This window comes from Calidris pugnax, unplaced genomic scaffold (assembly GCF_001431845.1).
Source record: "Calidris pugnax isolate Ruff unplaced genomic scaffold, ASM143184v1 scaffold39, whole genome shotgun sequence".
NCBI classification, from domain to species: Eukaryota; Metazoa; Chordata; class Aves; order Charadriiformes; family Scolopacidae; genus Calidris; species Calidris pugnax.
This window is the reverse complement of record NW_015090828.1, coordinates 5899613-5915532: the sequence shown is the minus strand read 5'-3', so window position 1 is coordinate 5915532 and position 15920 is coordinate 5899613. Positions and strand designations below refer to the sequence as shown.

Sequence of the window (15920 nt, the reverse complement as noted above, 5' to 3'; positions counted from 1 at the left end):
AATGGCTTCAGGTTGTGAAGCATTTATCATGATTGTTTTCTCTCACAGGCTGCAGCTATCACCTCTTTCTGAGGGCTGCTGTACTGCTTTTGTGGCACCGTAGGGCTCCTCTGGTGGCGTCATCAACCCTATGGGAGTTGTTATCGTCACTCGCCGTCTTATGGCACCTCAGGGTCGTGTTGTGTTTTGTGTGTGGGGGGGGGGGCGGGGGGGGGGGGAAGGATATTTTCCAAAACGCAGCTGCAATTTATTTAGCTTTAAATCTAGCTTTAAATGTTACTGCACTCTGGAAAGAAAGAATACCTTTATCTTGGTAAGCCCCTTCCATTTACCTGTTATATTTCAAAATAAATCTCATAAATATATAAGGCAAGAAGGCACCATAATGAGTATTTATTTTTAAATTCAACAGGCCATTGAATTTCAAGGAGCAGCTTCTTTATTACATTCAGTGGCTTTGTTTTGAACTGAACATACATATTTTAGGAAGGCATTTAATATTAATTTAAAGTCTTCAAGTGATGAGGATTCACTCATACCTCCTGTTGCAATAGTTAATTACCCCAGGTACGTTTTTCTCTTGATTTTCTATTTGCATTTCTAGCTCCACCCTAAGTTATTTTGGTCTTTTTATGCATTTGATTGCTTATATTGATCTGTGTATTATCAGCTTTTCTAATTGCTTATGTGTAGTTATAAATCATGATTATGTCCCTTTTAACCTTTTCTCTGATGAGATGTACTGAATTCCTTAACTTTCTCATGGCAATGAATATTACCCAAGACTAATGAATCTTCACATTCTTCGCTGTACTCCTCGTGTATTGAAATATTTCGAAGTGTGACATCTGAATTAGATGCCACATGTCAATAGTGATCCATCAGGCCTATATAGAGATATACCGTGATCCTCTTGCTCTGATTAATATCTCCCTCCCCTCTTTCATCAAAAATTATATTATCCTATATTTTTTTGTGAAAGCATTGCCTTGGTTGCTGACTCTTATGGCTCAAGTCCTCTTCAGAGCCTTTTTCAAGAATGCGGTACATCATTCTCTTGTTATCCTACCTTATTTTTTCTTAGAAATATACACTTTATTTTACCAGCATTAAAATACTGCTCATGAAGTGATCCAGATTGCTCTGTGTAAGTGACCTGTCCTCATTCTTTACTACTCCAGCAGTCTGCATGTCCTTTGCAAATTTATTGCAAGTGATTTTTACAGTTTCTTCCAGATCATTGATTTTTAAAATGGAATGCAAGGCAAGGTTTGTAGAGAGAGGTGATGAGTTTTTATTACATCAGTGACATGGGTAGGGGGTGGGGAAAAGCAAACAGACAAGACGTTGAGTTTGTGTACCTTTTAGCCTTTAAAAAATTGAGTAAGGTGGAGAAAATCCTATATTTTTGGTTGATTCCCTATTAATACTGCATTTTGAAATTAGTTTTCTGTCTTCAACATAACATTCTACATTGATTTGATCTAGTACTGATATTTTAAAGAAAATGATGTGTTCATCTGGTTTTCAGTGACAGGGTTCTTACGGGTAACACCTCAGCACAGGTGTCTTTGCGAGCTGAGATTACTATAGCAAAGAGTAAAATGCAACCTGTTGTTCAAGACCTGTTCTCCATGAAGCTGTCTTGGTTGACATTTTACATCTATCTTTAAATTAGACTCATATGAGCCAGTTCACTATATTACCCTGATTAACGCTAGGCCGTTAATTACCCTGATCATCCTGCCTCAGAACAACAGTGTTGTTTTTACAGTCCTGTGAAACATCATGGCAGTGTTGAGACTTGTTTAACTAATTGGACATTTAGGCTAGAAGCTGGGAAGGCTTCTGCTACTGAATGTAGTTTCTGTTATTTTAAACAACCACTACATAATCCCTATTATGAAGCAGTAGTTGACTTCACATTTTAGTATTTATTGTTACTGACTTAGTCTGGTTTTTTTTTTCTCCTTCTATATTGCCATTTATTACTGCCTTCACATCTTCTGTTAAGCAAGTTGATAAAAACTGCAGGCTACCAGCAAACATTGGTCTTAGCTGTACAGTGTAGCCAGTTGTAGGAAATACATTTGCACTCAGCTTTTGTCTACACAAGAGAATATAAATATTAGTAATAAAAACAGAGCACAATTTTAGGATTATAATTAGAAGATGTATCTGTGAGGAAATTGTGACTTTTTTTGGCTTTTCTATATAGTCTTAAAGTGTAGTACTTTATCACTGGTACTGGTCCCTTATCATTGCATAGGCTTGTTCAGAAATTAGAACTCTTCCTTTGTTTTTTTTTCTTTCTCAAGTTTTCCTGACTATAACGAGGATGAATATTCAAATAAAGGAATAAAGGCCAGTAGATTGCTTGTACGCAAGGCCAGCTCTGTCGTGGTGTGGTACAGTGGCATTTTAGACTGTGCCCTGATTCACTTCCCAGGCTGTGCAGTTCCAGGGACGTGGCCCAAGGCGGGTGCTGAAGCCCATCTCTGGGTAGTGCCTGGGACTGAGGAGCTGTTGGCTTTTGTCCTTCTGTGTGGAGGTGAGGGAAGTCTAGAGGCAGAGAGGTGGGAGGCAGCCTGTTCCTGACGGGACGTGGTGGAAACCATTGAACTGCTGCTTCTGGGCACTAAAGGAGAAGGTACCCACTAAGCCACCTTACCAGTTGTGCTCATCATGAGGGGGCTTCAGTTGCATGACTCAAAATGTCAGTGATCAAAAACCAAAGGTCATTTGATTAGCATCTATAAACAATGCCAGAATAGGAAATATTTCACAAAAGCAGAGGTGCCATTAGCCAGCCTCCTGCTGGGATGAGGCTAGGAAGAGAGCAGTAGGCCTGTGGCTTCTCCCAGCCCTTGTGTCCCACTGCCCACGTTCACATTTGTGCAGGCAAGTTGGTGTGCTCCTGCCTGGCAGTGAGGTCCAGGGATAAAATCCATTTCTCCAGAGACACTGTACCTGGAATGAACGGTTCAAACTGCCCAGTGTAGCACTGTGGTGGCATCTGCCACTGCTGAACTACACATATGATTAGGTACTTTTCTAAGGACCTTGTCAGGCCCACTCTGAAAATTGCATCTGCTTGTTGGCTGTTGGAATGAATTGCTCGCTGCTTAAAGGTGGAATTAAGTCGTGGGATTGTTGTGTTGAAGTCGGGCAGAGACAAGAGTCAACCTAAACTCTTCTTTTAGCAAGTACAACTTGAAAGCAATTACTAGTCCAAACTTGAATATAAATTTCACGGAACAGGAACAGCTTTTGAAATATTGACTGAACAAAAGCCTTGTATTCTACCTAATGTCTCCAGCTGTTCGTCTGCTCTTGGAACGGTAGGCGGTACCTTTTGTAATTTTAAAGACATTAGCTTAAAATGTTTACATTTTTACTAGTATTGGTATTTTATTTTTTTTCTATGGTAATTGTATTAATAGTTATTATATGACGGTTTGTAGGTTTGTACATATTTGGAAATACTGTCCAAGTATGCAAAGTTGATTTGTAATTAAGGTAGATTGCCTTAATAGAAAAATGCAGATTTGGACACTAATGTACTGTGAAATGTTAGAATAGAATTATTTTTTTCACTGCTAACATATTGTATTTCTGTTTAAATATGCAAATGAAATTAAAAATGTTTCTAGAGTAAAAGGGTTTTGGTGTAATTTTCTTCAGTCTTGAAGTACATTATGCTTTACTCCAGTTTATAAACCAAGGGGGTGTCTGCTGTAAAATCAGAGACCTTATGGGTAGCCACCTTTCTACTGGGCCTGCAGAGTGTATCCCTCTAGGCTCGTACTGACGATGGCAAACAGTATTGGCCTCAGTTTTCTAAACTGGAGGAAGGGAGAAAAAACCCTCTGGCAGCTAGCGTTGATTGCTCAGCTCCTGGTCTAATGTACCCAACACATCTGTGTGTGAACACACAAAGTTAGGAGTGTTGTCTGAGATGCACCTTGTTTCCCCGAAATGTGCCTAAATGGTTTGGTTTCGATATTGTCTTACTTCTCTCATAGTCTTGCAAGAAAATGAAGTAGATTTAAGTTATTCCATCCGCTTTGTAAGGTGACTTCCTAAAGGAGCCACTGACACTACTAATGCCATCCGTTAATGTTTTTCTTCCATAGGCAGCCTTGTGCTGGAGCCTTGTGCTCCTGCTCACATCACCGGCTGGAGCCTGGAGTACCACTGCTGATTTAAAGCTAACTGTGCCACTCAAGTAAAGTGTTCTTTTGGTCCAATTATCGTAAAAGAACTGTAATGAACGTAGAGGGCATTGTTAGACATTTTAATTTTAGCATATTTGACTGATTTAAGAGTCTGAAAAAAACAAAATGTGATTGATAATTGCAACGAAAGCTCGTGCAGCTGAGCGATTCAATAAAAATCATGCTCCAGCTAAAGTTGCTGCAGTTTGCTTGAAGGGATCATAGTAAAGATATGATGATCTCTTTATACAACCATTACCAAATGGTTGTATTGTAATCTTTTTGTATGTGTCTTATATATTCACAGAAGAATCTGTTTGCAAGACATAAAAATGAATTGCTTTTCATGAGGAAAAACAGATCTTTCAACATCTTTATCTCAAGATAGCTTTCTAAACGTTCTTTATGTACCTAAAAAGGGGAAAAAATTATAGTAACTGGTAGAGTATCTTTTGTTTTGTTTAAGCATTTGTTTTATTAATCCATTTCTTTAAACTTCTTTCAAAATAGTTACAAAAGAATACAATTGATAACATACATTGTCTCACCTGAGTTTTTTTCTGATACTGCCCAGTGCCACCTCTGTCAGAAGGTGAGACAGGAACAGCTGCAGGAGGAAGTTATGGAGCCATCTTTCATACACAGACAGCTTCTTCCTACCCCTTAGTCATCACAGGTTCTTTTACGTACAGACGTGGGAAGCCTTTTATCCTGTCAAAGTTTCCCTGCATGTTTGTGTCTGGACGTGAATTCATAGTAGCAATTAAAGGTAAAAAATTATATATATTTTTTAATTTACTTAAATTTTCACATCACTGTAGCCTTGTAGAACTTGCTGTTTGATGATACGCCATGAGGGTTTTCTTGCAAAGCTTTAGAATTTGCATATTGTCTTTTGCTAAGAGGGAAAGAGTCAGTAATAGTCCATCACCTTTTTTTTTTTCTTGTGTGTCACTGTTTATAAAGGTGGTACCAAAACACAAATATCTTTGCTTAAGTTTTTTCACCCTGGAGGCACATGGTCCCAGTCTTTTCCAACTTTCTTTGGCTTATATTTTCTGTTTTCTAATTAGTGCCTATTTCAAAATCCCACATATATTTTGAGGATATCTTTCTAGAGCTGGGTGCCCAGAGCTGAACACACACTTCTAGCTCAGGGGTGCTCTTGATTTACAAGAACATAATGTGTTCATTAGTATTGTTTCCATTTTAGCTGCTCATTCTGCATTAGTGAAAAACAAACAAAAGCGTTTCAATTGCTCTGTGACCAGAATGGTCTGTGCTTAAAGAAAGATGTGCCTAATGTCCTTATGGGGAGCTTAACATCTGATTTGCCAATCTCTCAGCAGCAGGAAGAACGCTACGGATGCATAGTGGGCACAAGGAAGCTGCTTTGTCCACACGACATTTGTGTTTCAGATGGTGGCAGCTGCTTCGCTTCCTTTTGGTTTTGAGAGGTCGTTACTCTTCAGTCCCACATGTCTGTATGCCAGGGTTGGGAGTTTTTAGAATAAGCTGGAAGCAATTTAAATTCTGCCACTGTGGATGTATCAGCTGGCATGACGAGTCAGATTTGTAGCCATGTATTTGGCTTGGAGGAAAATTGAGGGCCTATGGCAACTTCCCCTTTCCTTCTCCTGAATCCAGACTCAGTGACTGAAAGCAGAGGACAAGGCTGCTCCTCTCACCAAGCTGGTTTTATCTAGGGGCGTATTTAAAATTCATGGGGTGGACTAGCTCTTCAAACATGGAAGAAACTTTCCTCCAAGTTAGGAGAGTCTTACTTAAATTTTGTGAAGTAAATAGAAAGCTTTTTATTAAGGACGAATCCTAATAATGTTATTCCACACCCTGCTCCAGGTCAAACAGATTTACTATATAATACCTTTAATATCTCAGTAATTTTTATTATTTTAATAAGAGCTCATTTGTGTGTCTAATAATACACCTGATTTTACTCATGACCTCATTAGAAAGTTTCTTAAATATCTGCTTGATCATTATCCTTCAATAAGGAATGGTTTGCTGTCTTGGGACTAACTCGGGTTTATCCCAGCTCCTGCAGCAGCCAGTTAAGCTACAGGCTGGTGCACACTTTTCCATTTATCCATTAAAATGATTGTGTATTTCCTTGGCAAGTAAAGTTAATGATTTCCAGGCATAACCCTCTATTTACATTTTTCATAAGGATAAACCAGACCCTATCAGTCTTCTGCTACTCTACAGCTTGCTAGAGTGATTAATACAGACTTCAGCAACAATTTGTTTGCCTGCCTTTTTCTGGATGTTTTCTTCAGCAGAGCAAATTCTGTCAACTGTACCTGCCAAAAAAAAAAAAAAAAGGGAAAAGGTAGAGCCAATTATTTAGTTATACTCCATCTGTCTCTTACTGATGCATTAAAGAGAGCCAAGGGGTTACTGCAGAAACAATTACTTGAATCAGAGCACGTAGTTACAAGTGTATAAATTCAGTTTGGGCTCTTGCCTATACCCAACAAGAGCAATGCAAGGGCCAACACTTCTCAGCTCCTCACCTGTAAATAGGGACAGTAGTTTTGTCACAGTTTTGGAGGCATTAGTCCTTAGCGGTGCTGAATTTCGCAAAACAGTGCGACGTTTTGTGACCTGAATACCACCATCCTCACAGACTCCTCAACTGAGGACGTGCAGGAAAGGGAAAAGTATCCAAGTTCTCCCAGTTTCTAGAGAGATGATGCTAACAAAGGTATTTTTAATGTAAGAAAAGGGCAGATTGAAAAGCTGGCAGTGTTAGGCATTTCACATGACTCACAGAAGCTCCGTAAGGATGTTTTCTGCAAAGCCTTCTGATGTTGCCACCACCCTTCAGCTCACTGGGCAACCAGAGACCCAACGGTGCTGGTGCCGCTGCCTGCCCCAGTGCCCTGCCCCGAGCATTGCTGGGCACCCAGACACTTGCCCGGCCAGGTCCTGAGCCCAGGCGCCCACTTGCCTTGCTCTGCTTTTTATCCCGCTCCAGTGGAATCACAGCAGCTCCCTTTGGGAGAAAGTCTTAAAGTGCTTTATAATCATTAAGCCTCATAATACTGTCTGGGTTAATTATTTGGGGGAAGTCAGCCACAGAGGTTACATGTATGAAATACCCGTGTGTCAGCCTTCAGACCTGATCATGCTCGGCTTTGTTGGCCCTTTTAGCAGCACCCCGATCCTATAATCAAATTATGCGTGTAAGTTCTGGTTTTTATAAACTACAGCTTAATAGAACAAACAAGCAAACGAGCTTTTCCGCCGCCGCCCCGGTCGCAGTCCGGCGTGTCGAGGTGCGATCCTCATCAGCTGCTCCCCGGAGCAGGGCTGCAGCTTTCAAAACCAGAGTCCCTTCCGGCGCTCCCATTCATGCATTCTGTCAAACAACATTTTCTTTGATTTTTATCAAGATCTTCTTGACTGAGATCTTCAAAGCAATTAATTCTGCGCTCCATGATTGCAGCTGCTGAATAATTGTTTGTTAGAGTATTTTCTTTCCCAGGCAAGAGATGTAAAATAGTTGCTCCCCTCAATAAACAAGTTGTCAAATGTGATTAGTTAATGGACCTGTAATCATGCAATAGCATAAAGGTAAGGATTTGGTAAGTGCGATGTGAAAATGCATATTTAAATTAAGCTATAGGGGAAGATTTTCCCATAGGAAATCTTGCTATCAATGCTGAAATAGACTATTTACCATTCATAATGATTAACTGTAGATCATTAATTAAAGAAAACAAGAGATTAGTCATCAAGCATTTCAAATTAAAGTTGCATTGATTGTTTGAGTTACGTCTAGGTTTGGCTGGGAGGTCAAGTTACTGCCCGGATCCCTGTGCCTGACCCAGCCTTCCCATGGAAACTGATAGGCAGAAATAACAGCCTGTTAAAATTAAGGTAAAATAATTTACTGGCCGATATTAAAGTCCAAGAGCCTGAAACGTGTTCCTAGTCACCAGCCCTGTAATTGGCCACTCTGTTCTTGGTCAGACTCATGTTAAGAAGCGGAAACGGAGCACTCGGGCTTGTGGGTTCGTGGGGGAGAGGGAACATCTCATGTTTTGGCAAGTGAATACTTGCCAAACTAAATGCAGTTACAGTGAATGTGTATTACAGCTCAAAAAGCTAATCAGTTTGTTTTCATCTCTGGATAACAAATCTACCTTTCTGCCAGCCCTTTAGAAGAAACCTCAGACAATCCTGCAGTGGCATCTGTGGAAAGCCGAAGCCCTGTGCAAAGGCATCTTATAAGGTTGGGGTTTCCCCCCTACCCCCTCACTTGGGAAATGTACATTCAACACTATCATTTCCTAAAGAGTTTTCCTTGCCAGAAATAGAAAACACTTTTTTTTTTTTTTTTTTTTTTTTTTGGTGTTAAAAGCTGTATGTATTATAGAAATTTAATTCTCCATTTGGGAATTACAAGCAGTAATACAATAATAATAGTTGTTGGTTACCACACGCTAATTTCAAACTATTCCAGGCAGCTGCCTTCTGCTTTCTGTGCAATCTCTTAGCATTAGGCTCCAATATAAACCGAAATTACTCTAAGCTGTCTGTCAAATTTGACTATTCTTTTAAAATGATTTAGCTGTTACTTACATTATATAATAGCAACTGGGGTCATTTAATTACTAAGTCACATATGAAAAATAAGACTTCAGCTTGCAACCTTCAGGTAATTAACCACCTAACTACTATTAAAAGGACAATAATCAGGGCACATAATGCTGAGGCACTGGGCTGTGGGGTCATTGCTGTTATGGCCCAAACCTGCTCTTTTTTTTTTCTTTTTTTTTTTTTAGGGAGCAGGAAGCAGGAAGAGGCAAAGCTTTCGTGAGCTCAGCGGTGACCAGCTTGATGTTTTTGACAACACGAGTGTTTGACTGGGACTACAGGCTACCAGGTATGTGCTAGTGAAGCGGGTTTATTCTTAGCTCTTTGCTAATAATATACCTCTTTACCAACCCCAGAGCCTAACATAGAGGCAGTTGGCTCTAAAAAAGTCATGAAATATTATTTGTATTGACATTTTGGCTACTCAGTCCTGTAGGTCACACTGCAGGGGCTTTTCTTCTCCAAGACTGTTTCATAATGATAGTTGAAAATCTGGTGGTTTTAGACATAACCCCACGAATTACCCATTTAAAGCAAAACCCACTGTGCTGCGATGTTGATACTTACAGCTTTACCCCACGATGTTGCTCCAGCATCCCTCCAGCTCCTCTATAGCTCATTTTGGGGCCTGTCTTGCTCATCATCTCCCTCTTGGCTGCATCCCAGAGTCCCAATGGGATCCCCTGATCCTCCCAGCTGCACCTCCACTTTTCCCTCTGTGTAAAGTGTGATATCTAAGGACAGCAGTTACCCAAGAGAGTGTTTCAAGGTACTGGACCTTTTAAAAGTGAGCAGATTAGCCGAAGGGCAGATCATATCCATAAAAATATGGTTGATTGGAAGACTCCAGCAGCTGGAGCATGGCATGGATGGCCAAATGTCACGATGGTAACCCCCAAGCTGGGGAGATTGAGGTGAGCACCAGGTTACTCCTTCAGATTGGCTCCCAAAGAGCATCCAGGTTTTCCTTGAAGGCTGCTTGCTGGATCGAGTGGCTGCATCCCGTCTTTGCCCACACGTTGCTCGAGAGCCATGCTCTTTAGTATGCAGCTGGTGCAGCTCACCGGCTCTGCCAAGCAGAGCTTTTTAATTCTCCCTCGCTGGAGAGAGGAAACTTCTGAACAGGAGAATGATTAATGGTGGGAGGGGGGGGGAGAGGGAGAAAAAAAAAAGCAAACAAAATTTAGAAAGGAATAACAAAAACCCTCAATGAAAATGAAATGATCAAGATTTATAAGAATTCTATGAATTCCTCACGCTCGTTCAAAGCAGGATCAAGTTGTAGCACACTGCACGTCTCTTAATGAGAATCGCCTTGTTTACACTTTTCATTTACACCGCCCTCATGCCCGCAGGCTCCCAGCTCCAGGCCTGTTCACACACGTCAGGGAAAACCAGACAGCCAGGCCCCAGTCGCTCGGGACCAGCTGGAGGGTTTGTGCCAGGATGGTGGGTCTCGCCGGCAGCGCAGCTCGGAGGGGCCTTGGGGGACAGCCAGGGAGGGGGGACACCTGGCAGGGCACCACGGGGAAATCTGGCTTTTCACGACTCCACCGAGCATGGTGTTTGGATAAATCTACGTTTCCCTGGGAAGGCTAACCAGCTCATACTCGGTGGCCTTCACTGTAGCCCTGGAGATATTTGTCAGGTGCTTGTTTTCCTTCCATCCCCTCCACAGCTTTGATGGAAATGTTGCCGGTCAGGTTTCTCACCACAGCTGTGGACACGTGGTCTTCCCCTGCTCCTACAGCAGCAAGCACAAGCCAGGGTGCCTCCAAGCTGCTTGAAATTAAAAATCATTGGAGCACGTATACTTTATCAGGTCTTTTTTTTTCTGGAGAGAGTCCAGCAGAGAAGTGCCCAGCTCAGCTCTGAGACGTTTGCAATGAATTTTATTCACAGGAAATACTGAAATTGACTGATATCCCTCTGCTCCCCATGACAGTAGTCAGTGTTTGAGCATTTTCCTTCTTATAGGTCAACTTGCTCTGCACCCCTTGTGCATCCCTTCACCACCAAACTCCCTCTACCCCCATGAGCAGACAAGGGTGTTAGCAGCAGCCTGGCTTGGGTGGTACAAGCTGGGAGAAGTCAGGTTGTTATGAAGCACAGCTCTTATATGACTATCTTTGTAGGCAGTGCAAGCTCATGTGTGTTTGGGGTGGATCACAGAAGGTCTCCCCTGTGAAGTGTTGCAGGATAACTGACAGAAGAGTTGGTTATAATCGGTAGAGATGGGTAGGGAGAAGGAATGTCTTAGCCCCTGCAGACAGAGGTCACACCTGAACTCCTCAGAAGAGCTCAGGTTTGCAGCATGGTCACTCAGTACGACTAGCCAAAGACTGCAAAATGTTCTCAAAAGGTTTGAAAGCTAGATCAAAATGGTAAAGTTTAGCGCGACCTAAACCAGAAGGTTTAAGAGGCTGCCACTCCAGTCTACAGAATGTAACTCAGGGGCTGTGAAGAGGAGGGGTGGAGCAACAGAGAGTGTATCCATATCTATTCCAAATAATAATCATAACATTAACTTGAGATTGAATTTTTTTAAATTTTTTTGCTGTCTATTGCATGCACATATGTATGTGCACAGTTTTAACACAGTCGGTGGCCCATTAAGAGGCAGGCAGTGGGAGCCCGGAGAGCCCGGGTCTGTGGGGCACAGGCTGCCCTGCAGCACAGCCCCAGCACCTGTAAAACGTGACACCCAACTTCTGCATCTCCCCCTTGCTGGAGCAATCCAAGAAGTGACACTTTAATTCTTTCCTATCTTTCTGCATTCTCAATTGGACAAGGAAAATAAACTAAAATGGCACGAGCAGAGTTTTTCCAATTCATATGACCATCTATCTAGATTACAGCAATGTCAAAACTGGGGGCTGCTCACCTGCTGAAGACAGCCATGTCAAAGCAGCAATTCTCACTGGGCCACGGGCCACTGTTGCTAATTTGCCAGCTGCATTTTCTGCACTGGTGGAGGTGAGGCTGTGGGCAGGATGCTGTGAGGGGCCCAGTTCTGCTCTGGATGGTCTGGGAATGGGCACAGCCCTGCCGAGCAACCAGCCTGGGCAGGGGCAGCATCCTGGCCACCACGGCATCATCTAGTCTATTGGTGCAGCCCTGTCCCAAGTGGCACCCAGCCCTGTTCCTTGGCTGCTCCCACCGGGCAGAGCTGCTCCAGGCACCCTCGGAGCAGCAGGTACCAGTCTGCCTGTGCCCAGGAGAGGTGTTTGTCCAGACAACCTGCCTAACCTTCTTTTGACAGGAAATAAGTGAGACTAAAACAAAAAGTGATGTGGGACACGAGAAAAAAAAAAAAAAGAGAGAAAAAAGGAGCCCTTAGAATGGGGAAGATTGGAGAGTACATATTTTTTGGTGGACAGGAAGATCAACCTCTGATTCCTCCAAAAAAGATCAGAAGAGTGACTCTAGCTACAAAACCACCAGGCAGTGCCCATTTCTACTGGGCATTAAACCCAGGAGGTGGATGTCTGGAGGGTACAAGGAAACCATCGGTGCCAAAATTTGATAACCAAAAAAGTTATTTTCCATTGTTGAAGTATTTCACCACAATTTATTACTTTGACCTTGCTGCCTGTACTCTTGGTTCCTCCCTCTCCTCTTTCTCAGCGTCTAGAGGCTACTGGTGGTTCCTTATGCCTGCTTAGGAAATGGGTATCGTTGGGGAAAATTTTGGTCATCCTACCTGCCTCTGGAGCTCCCCATGGCCACATCACCCTGCCTGACACACAGTCACTGTGTGGTGAGCCACCAAAGCAGGTGTGCACACAGTAATGCCATGGAATTTGACAAAAAAAAAGTTGCTTTTTTCAAAAGAATAATAAGAATGAAAATTAATAACGTATCCAAACCCTGTTTCACTAGCGGGAGGAGCAGCTTTGAGGAGCAGGGATGGCATCAAGGTGAGGGGTGGCACCAGGGAGCCCAGCAAGGAGCACAGAGCCCCCGGCCAGCCCAGGGGGGCTGGAGGCACCGCAGGATTTCTGGTCCCAGTAACCTTGTTGCTTTGTCTGAAGTATCCCACGCGCAGCTGCAATTCCTTTGCCTCTGATCCATATAGAGATGTAGCCTAATTCTAATAGCGTACGGCTGCTTTGCCCTCTCTGGGATTTTCATTACGTAGCCTTATAGGGGCCCCTCTGGAAAGCTGAAGCTGAACAGGGTTGGTAACTGCTGCTCCCTATCGTGTTGATTTCAATTCTTTGATCCACGTTATTTCCTCTGAATGGAGAAGGACCAAAAATCGATAGGTGCTACAGGCGAGCTATTTAGTGGGACTCCCTCTGAACTTGGATAAATCATTTGACCTCCTTCTGCCTCCATCAATCCCGATGCAAAAGTAGCTTAACGCTGGCTCTAAATGAAGAACAGATGCTCCTTCTGAGCAGAGCTATCATGCACTAGTGGGGAGAGAGGGGGATAAACAAACAAATACACGCTCCAACTGCAGCCAGTGGAAAGTACAACCGGTGGCTCTGCTCTTGTTGTTGTTCCTCCATCTCCATTAGCAGCTGAAAGCAGAAGACACAGCAGATGGAGGGACTGTCGGGGTAACGGCTGCTTTCCCCAAGCTCCCCTGCAGCCCTGGTGATGCTGCGCTTCGGGGCACAGGGGGGTGGAGAGTCAGAGGCTTCAGGGTCTGCCTCTGCGAGGGTCAGTGGTACTCTGAGGGGTGAAACCTGAAGGCGTTTCACACCACATTTTAAGTTACTGGAAGAAAAATTCCCTTCCCGTTGACATATGTAATGCCTTAACACCCCTGCCTTCCCATTCCAGCTTCAGAGGCCAGTCCCTTCACCGTGGCAGTTCAGCCTCTTCTCTTCTGCCTTTTACAGATGTTTTGTACAAGTCTGGAAAGAAGTTGCACCAGCAGCAGCCTTCTAGGAGATCTGGTTCGGGTCAGAAACCTGTCCACACCAGAATGGATTTGGCTGATCTCAGTGAGGTAAACTCATAATGCAGTGGGCTGTTGTCAGGCTTCATTTATTTCACGTTTATTTTATGTCAATTATTGGATAGTGTTTGGTTGGGCTGCAATATAGCTCCAAGTGGGAAAATGTAATCCTCTCGCCTCCATCCCTTGATGGAGTACTGCCGGCTCCTCAAAATTGCAGCTGAGTGAATGAGCTGCTTTGCCTAATTCAAAAGCTACCATAAATGAAAAGAGAACCGTACAGCAGTTTCCACTGTACATCCCCCCATCCTGCTCTTCAGCAGGGAACAGAATTTTATTGCGCAATTACCGCGTCCTGAGACAAGGCATCCGTGATGGCAAAGCAGATGGATGCTCAGCCACAGCACGCTTCAGCAGCCTTTTCTGGTTTTGCTGATGGGGGACACTTTTGATAAGTATTAAAAGATGAAGTGCTTGGCAAAATGCTTCACACAAAGTCTTTCTCCAAAGGGCCTCTCACCCTTGTTGCTAGCAGGCTCCTGGATGGTCCACACAGCCACCCTGTGGCCACCAGGCTCCCAGTTCACCCATAGCCAGGGCGAGTGCCGTGGGTGCTCCCACAGGAGTGTCTGTGTGTCCTCCCAGGGAACCTGCTGGTGGTGGCTGCAAGAAATTTCGCAAGAAATCAGAAGTGGTACAGATTATTTTTGTCGCTCTTTTGTAGGTCACCTTTAATAGAAATGTTAATAATGCTTGCTATCTGTATATCTGAAATCTTATATGGTAGCTCTGTAATTCACTGTCTTTATCAGCCTTCTTTAATGTATAATTTAATGCTTGTATAACTATTTTGTTTGGGTATGACTCTCAAAATTATGACTAAAAAAATGATCTGTATGCTAGTTAACTGCTTTTTATGGAAAGTATTTCTTTCATGTTATTTTAAAACCATGGAGCCAGGGGAAGTATTTTATGGACCACAGAACCTCGCAGGGTAGTTAATTTCTGTTTGAGCTGGTTTCTCTGCTATTTTAAAGGGTGCCATCAAGATCATTGCTATTTCTCTTGGTTGGGAGCCAGCTCAAGCTTCTACAGTTGCGACACATCCCTGTGCTGTTATTAAAGCTGGGGAAAATAGTAAACACAGGAGCTGCCACAGCAGCACCCCAAGATGATGGGGGGAAGGAAGGAAGGAAGGAAGGTCTCCCTCACTGTCCTGGGCACCCCAGGGCAGCCAGTGCTTGAAATGGACTAAACTGGGGTTGTTCAGCCTGGAGAAAAGGAGTCTGAGGGGAGACCTTATTGCTCTCTACAACCACCTGAGCAGATGTTATAGTGAGGTGGGGATCGGTCTCTTCTCCCGCATAACAAGCAATAAGACAAGAGGAGATGACCTCAAGTTGTGCCAGAGAAGGTTTAGAGCAGATATTACGAAAAAATTTTTCACCAAAAGGGCTGTTAAGCATTGGAACAGGCTGTGGTATTTAAAAGACATATAGACATGGTGCTGAGGGACGTGGTTTACTGGTGGACTTGGCAGTGCTAGGTTAACGGTTGGAGTTGATGATCTTAAAGGTCTTTTCTATCCTAAATGATTCCATGATTCTAAATTAGGCACCAAGGATGCTGCCTCCTTCTTCTGATGGGCAGAAAATATTTCAGCCTGCTACCGGCCCCCTCCCAGCCCTCCTGCTGGGGCCGGGCAAGCCCGTTACTGCCATGAAAGATGTTTTCTTCCCACAGGCAGCAAATGGGTCCTGGTCACGCGCGCCGTGGGCTCAACGGAGCATGCGGGCCTTCGCCGCGTGCGTGTTAGCTCAGAGTAATCTCTCTCTGCTTTAAAAGCAGTAATTGGGTGGTTAGCTGAGCCCTAGGCAAGCTTGAGTTATGCACTGAATATTCTGCCTTTTGTTTCATAATGAATTATTTTGTGTATCTAAGCAAAGTGGTTTTTTTGGTCCTTTCTCTGCAGTTCGTTCCTAGCCTACTTGTGGGTGTGTGTGTTGAAATCTTTGCCTTTTGCTTGTGAGGTCAAGTGCTTTAATCAGGAGCAAAAAATTTGCGTGCTTTACTCCTAAATTCTCTGAGCAGCTGCCAAATATAATTAGAAACAAATGGCTTTATTCCTCATTTGAGAGCTCCACAGACATTGGGGGGGGGGGGGGGGG

At 43.3% G+C, this 15920-nt stretch overlaps 1 long non-coding RNA gene across 1 annotated transcript in view; it reads left to right on the top strand.

Annotated features, from left to right (window-relative positions):
* Positions 1–8394: 8394 nt before the first annotated feature.
* The window catches only part of LOC106887135, a 16947-nt gene continuing 9421 nt past the window's right edge, over positions 8395–15920 (top strand). The window contains exons 1-3 of the long non-coding RNA XR_001411812.1: positions 8395–8475; positions 9029–9129; positions 13694–13803. This is a non-coding gene — a long non-coding RNA (uncharacterized LOC106887135). The remainder of the gene's footprint in view (positions 8476–9028; positions 9130–13693; positions 13804–15920) is intronic.